Below are 10,064 nucleotides of genomic sequence, written 5' to 3' on the forward strand. Positions count from 1 at the left end.
TACGCAAAAATACCTTCCCAATGACATATGACTCATCGTTATTGGTCTCAGGGAAAAAATTACCATTCTCCTTTGGAGGACTTATTCTTCATGATATGACCTATCGATTGACACCAAATATGTTCTTTTACATTCATGTTTACTCATTTTTTTTTTTTTTTTTTAATGATTGACAAAAAAAGCAGACATTTCGAAATCCTTCACTTTTTAGTAAATCCTACATGAACAAAAGCACCTTAATTAAGGAGAATGTAAAATATCAATGATCATTATATTTAAAAAGTCAAATATGTAAAGAAAACCATAACACACCATTTTGTACGTGTTTTGTAATTTTATATACTATTTTTCTATTTAGAAATATCTTATTTGTAATAAACCATTCGATACACTTTCTTGTAAAGCTTCAGATTTGAAACAAAAGTATACTTTTCTTATAGTTTTTAATGTGCTGAGTTAGAATCCAAAGTCAAAAAAATTCTATCACGTCAGGATTTCAAGATATTCGCGTTAAAGTATCACAAAATCAAGTTTTTTTTTAGAAAATCTCAAAAAAAACTACTATATCTCAAAAATCAGAGCTGACCGAAATTTTTTAGTTCGGATTAAAAATCAGTACACTAAAGTCTATTAGAAAAGTATACTTTTGTTCTAGGGAGAAAGATATATTAATTTTTAGAGATCAGTTTCTTAATGGTAAGATATGCCAAACCTACTAAACTTACTTAAATTAAGAGAAGAAAAGATATATTGAGAAGATTGAAACTGAATTTGAAAGAAAAAAATAAGTTCCGTAACAATTTTAATTGAAAAAGATTACATTATGCCAAAATATTTCATCGAAAACAGCAAAAAAAAAATGGGTTTTTGAGATTTTCTAAAGGAAATATCTAAAAAAACATGACGTTCTAGGTCAATTCTGACTTCGGATTCGGAATCAGCATACAAAAATCCTTTAGAAAAGTTTTATTTAAAGGAGGATTTCTTTGCAGGAAACAAAATAAGGTTTGGTTGATTTACTCTAAACTCCTTAGGTGGTGGTTTTTGGGGGCAATTTGGGGTCTTCAGAAGTTTTTTTTTAAATTACATAAATGTTAAGTTCTTAAACAAAATTAAATTTACTTTTAAGAAAAAGGATCTACATTTTAATGAATATTTTTTTTTCTGGAAAAATGTGTTTATGATATCTAATGAAAATATCGAAACAATATTTTTTTATTATGAATGTTTTTTGACATTATCATTTCAATTTTTTATCTGTTTCTCATTCCAAATTATTGAAAAATATTAAATAAAAAAAACTATTAATTTGTACTAATTTAAAGGCGCTTTGTGTTTTGTTTTTTGGAAAGTAAATAGTATGAATTACTGAGAAAATTTGATCGGAAATAAGATTTTGGAATTTAGAAGTCATTCATATATTTTTTTATTTTTTTTTTTTATTTTTTTTTTTTTTATTTTTTAGTAATATGTATTATTTAAATAAACATATGGAATAGTTAAGCCTTTACTAACGACATGAAGCTAATAGAGTTTTAGATTAACTTACAAAATTAAATAATTGTATTTAGAATTTCTAAACAATGGCACAACATTTTCTACGTTTCTGCGCTGACAATTATAAATTGAAGTGGAATCCCTGAGACATTACAAAATGTTGCAGGGCGATTTAAAATATTTAATAATTTAAAATTTATTCATATTTAAAAATTTTTTTTTCTTATTTTTATTTTAAAAGTTCACTTACCAAGCTAGTAAAGTATTTTGTCAAAAAAGGTAAAGAAGTGTTTTAAATATAAAATTTTGAATATAAAATTATCCCTACACTGAGGGAAAAAACAACTTAAAATCAACGAAAACCACGTTGATTCAACTATTTTTCGGAATGATTTTGCGTTGAAGACGAAAATTTTAAAATCAAAGAACATCGTGGTTTGCCGTTATAAAACATTTTTAAATCAAAGTTGTTTCAACTTTGAAAAAAAGCATCAATATATTTAAAAAAAAGAAAAAATTGGCAGCCGCTGGGGATCGAACCTACAACTCTTGGGTCACTAGGCGAATGCTTTACCACTGTGCTATCTCACTGTTGGAAATTAAAGTGATAAAATGCTACAAAAGCTGAAGTCCGACAAAATTAAAAAAAATTCTTAAGTTGTTTCAATTTTAATTTAAAGATATTTCATGTTAGTTTTTCCAACATTAAATCAACGTTGAACATATTACATTTCACATTGCAGTTTTTCCCTCAGTGTATGAAAACTTGAACTGTAAAAAGTAAGTAAGTAAGTAAAGTATAAAAAGTAAAAGTATAATTCAAGTGTAAAAATTAGTTTTGTCTGTCCTTCACATGATTTTTGTAACTATAATTTTTACTTGCTCAAAAGGGCAAGTATTGGTTTCGTGTCAAAAAATTTTCGAATTATTTCAATTTTCTCAAAAATGGCTCTAACGATTTTGATTAGATTTAACATACATAATGCTGTACAAAGTTCTAACAAAACTGGGTTTTTATTTTTTCTCTAAAAATACGGATAATTTAAATATGGTATTTTAGTTTTTTTAAATCACTCATGTCGGCTCTTCCCCTAAATCTTTAATTAGTTATTGCAATTTTCTCGAAAACAGCTCTAGCTTTTTTGATTAATTTTTGCATACCTACGTTATGTTGTAGTAGAACTGCATTTTAAGTTTTTCTCAAAAATGTCAAATGACAAAAAAAAATTTATTTAACAAAATACATAAACCAAATTTCTTAAAAATTTATATAGAGGCAGCTCTTATAATCTACAAGTAAACTAACATAAAAGTGCTTTGAACAGCAAGAGCCAGTACGTGCGACCCCAGTAGTGCATTTTATTTTTCTATTATAAAAGAAAGAATATTTTTAAATTTAAAAATTCTATCACAAAGAAACTTTTTAAGAATAGATAGCATTTATATTTGTTAGCATAGTATTAAATACTGGGTATCATCTGACATACAAATTGTATTTTGCAATACTATTTGAATGGTTCTGTGAGAAAGCGTAGAGCAACCATCATGTGCCTGTCATCACGGCAAAAGTTATGTTTGTTGTTTTTAGATTTAATTTGAGTACTTTTGTTTGTTTTGCACTGGAACCCTTCCAAAATACTGAAAATAATCAGTATTAGAATTGTGCATGTTTTTTAAAGGACCTTTTCAAAATAATTATTTGTTATAAATGTTCTTTCTACCAATCGCTGCAGACTTTATGATATGTTTATTTGCTCTTTCAAAGAAGGTATGAATTAAAACTTACCTCTTTAAATTCCAGGATGATTTATCCTTTTTTTATCCATATGAAATAGAACACCCCTAAATTTCACACCAAAATCTGTATTTACACATTTTTATTTAATTTCATTTAATTTTTTTTTTTTTAACACACTTTGAATGTAATTTATTGGTCTCCAAAAAGAATTTCCATTTTTACACCTGAAGTTTTTTTTTATTTTCAAAACAACAACATCGAAAATGATTAATTTATTTTGTGTCTACTTCATCCATCGTACACTTATAAAAAAAAAAAACTATCAGTTCATACATATTAATCTCCAAGGAAATACACAGAAAAAAAAGAGACACAGACAGAGATGTGTTTTTTTTTTAATTTTTTTTGTTGAAATCCAAATATATATTTTTATATTAAATTTGAATAAAAATTCATGCACCAATGACGTTTAGTTTATGCATAATATTAAAAAACCCCATCAACAAGGATATGCACTCTTGAATCCAACCCCACCACACAATGAGCATACATTCATTTGGAGCATGTTTTTTTTTTATTTTTCGTTTTGCTTCATTCACAAACAAAATTTAAATATTTCAACATCCTTATAATAGCAGCAAACAGCATAAATATGAGAAGAGTATATATTCGACAAAAAAAAAATTGCATAAAATTATCCTTGAAGTTTTTAATTTTAATTTGTTTTTCTCTTTTTTTTTTGTGAAGAAAATTTACATAAAAATGTAGAATTTATTTGAATTTAAATTAAATTTTCAAATTTTTTTTTTTTTGATATTCGTCCTGTCTACGGAATGAGAAAATATTACTCAAGGGACAACAACGCAGTCATAATAATTCATTCAGGATATTTTAGTTTAACATCATTTTGCCATTAGTGCATCCCGATTTAGAGCATATGTTCATTTTTTTTTTTTTTCTTTTATCTGGGGACACGTAAGAATCCTTTAACAAAAAGGACCACTCGAAGGAAATATTCACGAGAAAAAAAAAAACACGACCACACGACGAAAAAACTATAAAGGATAAACACTTAGTTGGTTCTAAGGATCTTAAACACTTTAAATACAACACGCGTAGCAACTATAATTGAACGAATTTTTATGTTCGCACATTCCAACACAAACTACATACATCCGTCGTCGTCCTCGACAAGAATCACGAAGGAAGAAAAAAAAAACAAACAAACACCACACATAAGCTCACGTGTATCCTTTTTTTTTTATATATTCTCTCTCTCTTGCCTGCTGCCTCAGGATCAAGATATTTTCATGAATAATTTATTTTATTATAAGGACACTGATAACAACAATATAACATTTAAGGTGACCGAAATTGACATCCTTTAATGCCTTGATAATATTTTTTTTTTTTTTTGCTTTTGTCCTTTATTTTTATTGTTGGTTGGTTGAAGTTGTTTTTTTGTTTTTGTAACGCCCTCGCCCTTGTCTCAGATTCGATACTCTATTCTTTACAGAGAAGCACTCTAGTATCCGAATTGATGTCAACTTCGAACGATGTCATCTTACATAAGCTTACGGGATGATAACATTTTACCCATCTTCATGTTTTTTTTTTATTATTTTTATTTAACAAGGATAATGGCTATTTTTTTTTTGAACACGTTGATGGGTTTGAACGGGAAAAAAATTAAATTAACCTTAACGACTCAATTGGGAGTTACACTTCGTTATTTTTTTCGAAATCACCGTGCGATGTCGTTACTCCCAAAATATTTAGGTTGAATTCTATTATCCTTGTGTATTTTTTTCTATTTTTTTTGGGAAGAGTATGTGCAAAGGATATAAGTGATTTAATTTTTTTTATATATTTTTTTTTTTAAATAGGGACTGAAATCAGACAGAGAAATAACCCGACCGCGATAGGATTCGTGCGCCTTAAGGTATGTCCTGTTACGTACTAACGATAGAAATTCTTCATCGCACAGGACCTGCATCACAGAAAGGATGTTTTTTGGATGAAATTTTGTTCCTTTTTTTTGGTGAGAGAAAAATGTTGAAGAGAAATTTCAGATGAGTCTCTCGGATACACTATGAAGCTGATTTTCAAGGATAACAAAAAATATCCTTTCACGTGTGATAGACTTTCTCTCTCCAAAAAGGACCTTAGTCAAAAGAGATTTTCTTCTATGCAGGGAAATTGGCTTTAAGAGAAAGTTATAGGTTTTAGAAAAAAGCTTTTTGAGAATTTATTTGTATATGTGTGTTATCCTTGTATATCCTTGTGTATGTGTGTATAAGCTCTTTTGTGTAGGTCTCTAGGTCACAAGGATTTTGTTGTGACACATTAAAGCTGTCGCTGGTTTGCTAAAAAGATTTGTTTTTATCCTTTTTTGGCCAGAATCAACCCCAACCGAAAAAAGGATATACCTACTACTGCTTGCTACCGCTGCTGCTACCAACTCAAAGAACAATAGAGAAGAGATATTTTAACTACAATAGCGCGCTGCACACATAATATATTTTTTTATTTATTTATTTATTATGTGTGTGCGAAGTGCGATGTGCAAGTTAAAAGGGAATTTTTGAATAAGAGAGAGAAAAATATTTTAGCTAAGAAGAAAGAAGAATTGGCTGGCAGATTTCGCGCAGGACATACTACCCTACAAATAATATTTATTTTTTTTTTTTTTTTTTTTTTTTTGTGGAAAGGAAATTTTTCATTTTTGGGTACAAAATTTTGTGTGTGGATTTGTGTGTTTGGGTTAAGATATGGTTCCTTTTGCATTCTTTTTTTGTTTTAGCTTTTTTTTTTGTTTAAGATTTACTATCGCTGGTGGCTTAAATTGGCTGGAAGGATTCTTTTGTTACTTTTCTGTGAAGAGGGCGCGCAAAAAAAAAAGAATGATTTTTTTTGTTTTTATTTTGTTTCATTATTTTCGAGTCAAACAATAGAGGCTGACCTTATTTTGATTTTTTTGTTGTTCATAATTTTTTTTTTTTTTGTTAACAGAAGCGTAAGGATGTGCAGGCACCGATTTTTTGTTTATTTAGTTTTTTTTTTTTGCCTTTTTTTTTGTTTGATGGGGTTGGTTCTGTTTGTTGTAAATGATGGCATAATTCATTTCGCATGCTGGGTGTGTGTTGTGGCGTGTATATAAGGTCTTAGGTTAGAGATATTTTACTTAAGGAATGTATAGCGCCACACACCGTTTTGTGAGGGGGTAGGTTATAATAATAAGTGCTTACTGCTCTGTGGTGCAATGTTTTGGGGTTTTCTTAATATTGTAATAAATTTTCTGAAATGGAAAACGTATGAGGAAATTTTTTCTTCTCCTTTTTTAGATGAAAGAAAAAAATGAAGAAAACATTGGAAGAGTAAGAAAAAAAAAAGTGCAAGTTGATTTACTTCATGAGAATTTTCAAGGAAGTTCAAGACTTTGGCAGACATTTATTGAAAGTTTCAATGTTTAATGTTGGCATAAGAAACTGAGAGAGTTTTTTTTAATGGTTTTTTTTTTTTTTGTTTGTTTACTTTGGAAAGAAGAGTAAAAGTGATTTCGTTATGCATCTCAATTTAGTTGAAATTTAATTTAATTTTTAAATTTTGATTAATAAATATTTCTAAGTATTGTGCAAAATTATTAAAAGATGTACTATTTTATGCAGTTCAGTGCATTTTATATGGAAAAGGTGGTAGTCTACAGTTTTTGAGCATATTCGAAAATTGAAAAAAAAATTATTTAAATTTTTTTCTTTTCTGCATCATAAGAAAACAAAAATAGTACGTATACACCCTAGTGAACCAATTTATTTATTTTGAAAAGCAGTTCCGAACTTGTTGAAAATCAAAGAAATTCTTATGAACAAAACCACAATAAAGAAAATTTCCAACATGGAAGATTACATTTTCTTCGATTTGAACTCAAGTAGCACACTGGTGTATAAATTGGTGTAAATTCATTAATTTTGGCGTAAAATTGAGGAAATTGAAAAAATATGGTGTATTTCTCAAAATTATTGGTATACAAATTATACCACTGTCATTTCTGTAAAATTTAAACATTTTTTTAAGATTCAGTGCAAAAAATAAACCTATATTCAGTTGTTTTTATAATATACCTACCATTAATAGTGCATAAAATTATTCGATTCTGAAATCAACCAAAACGGTATATTTTGTACACTCTCTTTGGTGTAGGAAGTACACCCTGTGGACATAAAATTCACCAGAATGCAAAAGTGGGAGAAGACATATTTTTCAATGGCCGCCATTTAAAAAAAGAAGACAGCGATTAATTATTTTACTATAATAGTATATTTATCGACCTAATTATCCCGCATTCTTGGTTTTTCGATTCGGTATATTATATTATAAAAGAACTCTTCTAAAAAATGTAAAAACAACAAAAAAATTATAATTTTTGAAAAAACTGATCTTTAAAATCGAAAAAAGAAATCATTAATTCACTGACATTTTTGAGGCGCTCGATTTTTAGAGGGGGTAGTATCTAAAATTAGTAGACAGAATGTGTTTCGTTTTAAAATTTGGCAAACAAATTCATATTTAACCATTAGTTTCTTATGGCAATATTATGAAAGTGAATGAAAATTCATTTTCATTTATTTCATAAGAAATGGTGTGAATTAGAATTCATCAAACTGTTTGAGGAAAAAAATAAACTTTGGCTCAAATTTTAAATCAGAATAATTTAAATGGTGTATTTAATCCATAGATTTATTGTGTATTTTTCAATTTCAAAGGGATAATTTTCACCAAAAACCAGATCATTTAATATACCACTAGCGCCATTTATATACCAAAAATCAGTACCTATATTTTTTTAACCACTGGAGTTTATTATATACGAGCAAATAGTGTATTTTTTATATTAAAAATGTATATCACGAAAGTGCAAAAAATACACCAAATATTTTGGTGTATTTTAGACTTTTGTGCTACTTGAGAAATACATATGTCGTAGGTGCAAAAACTTAACGATAGGAACACCTCGCGGCCGGCTGCGCGGTCAGCCGAGGAATGAACCACGTCGGGCATTTGAAATGCCCCACATGGGGCATTTGGAAATGACCCACGTGGGGCATTTGGAAATGACCCACGTGGGGCATTTGGAAATGACCCACGTGGGTCATTTGGAAATGACCCACGTGGGGCATCTGGAAATGACCCACGTGGGGCATTTGGAAATGACCCACGTGAGGCATTTGGAAATGACCCACGTGGGGCATTTGGAAATGACCCACGTGGGGCATTTGGAAATGACACACGTGGGGCATTTGGAAATGACCCACGTGGGGCATTTGGAAATGACCCACGTGGGGCATTTGGAAATGACCTACGTGGGGCATTTGGAAATGACCCACGTGGGGCATTTGAAATGCCCCACATGGGGCATTTGGAAATGACCCACGTGGGGCATTTGAAATGCCCTACATGGGGCATTTGGAAATGACCCACGTGGGGCATTTGGAAATGACCCACATGGGGCATTTGGAAATGACCCACGTGGGGCATTTGGAAATGACCCACGTGGGGCATTTGAAATGCCCCACATGGGGCATTTGGAAATGACCCACGTTAGGCATTTGGAAATGACCCACGTGGGGCATTTGGAAATGACCCACGTGGGGCATTTGAAATGACCCACGTGGGGCATTTGAAATGCCATACGTGGGGCATTTGGAAACGACCCACATGGGGCATTTGGAAATGACCCACGTGGGGCATTTGGAAACACGTGGGGCATTTGAAATGACCCACGTGGGGCATTTGAAATGACCCACGTGGGGCATTTGAAATGACCCACGTGGGGCATTTGAAATGCCCCACATGGGGCATTTGGAAATGACCCACGTGGGGCATTTGGAAATGACCCACGTGGGGCATTTGGAAATGACCCACGTATGGCATTTGAAATGCCCCACATGGGGCATTTGGAAATGACCCACATGGGGCATTTGGAAATGACCCACGTGGGGCATTTGGAAACACGTGGGGCATTTGAAATGACACACGTGGGGCATTTGAAATGACACACGTGGGGCATTTGAAATGCCCCACATGGGGCATTTGGAAATGACCCACGTGGGGCATTTGGAAATGACCCACATGGGGCATTTGGAAATGACCCACGTGGGGCATTTGGAAACACGTGGGGCATTTGAAATGACCCACGTGGGGCATTTGAAATGACAAACGTGGGGCATTTGAAATGCCCCACATGGGGCATTTGGAAATGACCCACGTGGGGCATTTGGAAATGAAGCACGTGGGGCATTTGAAATGCCCCACATGGGGCATTTGGAAATGACCCACTTGGGGCATTTGGAAATGACCCACATGGGGCATTTGGAAATGACCCACGTGGGGCATTTGAAATGCCCCACATGGGGCATTTGGAAATGACCCACATGGGGCATTTGGAAATGACCCACATGGGGCATTTGGAAATGACCCACGTGGGGCATTTGAAATGACCCACGTGGGGCATTTGAAATGCCCTACATGGGGCATTTTTGAAATGACCCACGTGGGGCATTTGGAAATGCCCCACATGGGGCATTTGGAAATGACCCACGTGGGGCATTTGAAATGACCCACGTGGGGCATTTGAAATGCCCTACATGGGGCATTTTTGAAATGACCCACGTGGGGCATTTGGAAATGCCCCACATGGGGCATTTGGAAATGACCCACTTGGGGCATTTGGAAATGACCCACATGGGGCATTTGGAAATGACCCACGTGGGGCATTTGGAAACACGTGGGGCATTTGAAATGACCCACGTGGGGCATTTGAAATGACAAA

General features: G+C 32.3%; 1 protein-coding gene across 2 annotated transcripts in view; it reads right to left on the reverse strand.

Annotated features, from left to right (window-relative positions):
* The window catches only part of LOC129912160 (acetylcholine receptor subunit alpha-like), a 229,684-nt gene extending 225,033 nt beyond the window's left edge, over positions 1 to 4,651 (reverse strand). For both annotated transcript variants that reach the window (XM_055990294.1, XM_055990293.1), the window contains exon 1: positions 3,284 to 4,651. The gene's annotated coding sequence lies outside the window, so the exon portion shown is untranslated. The remainder of the gene's footprint in view (positions 1 to 3,283) is intronic.
* Between the last annotated feature and the right edge of the window lie 5,413 nt (positions 4,652 to 10,064).

Source organism: Episyrphus balteatus, chromosome 2 (assembly GCF_945859705.1).
Source record: "Episyrphus balteatus chromosome 2, idEpiBalt1.1, whole genome shotgun sequence".
NCBI lineage: Eukaryota > Metazoa > Arthropoda > Insecta > Diptera > Syrphidae > Episyrphus > Episyrphus balteatus.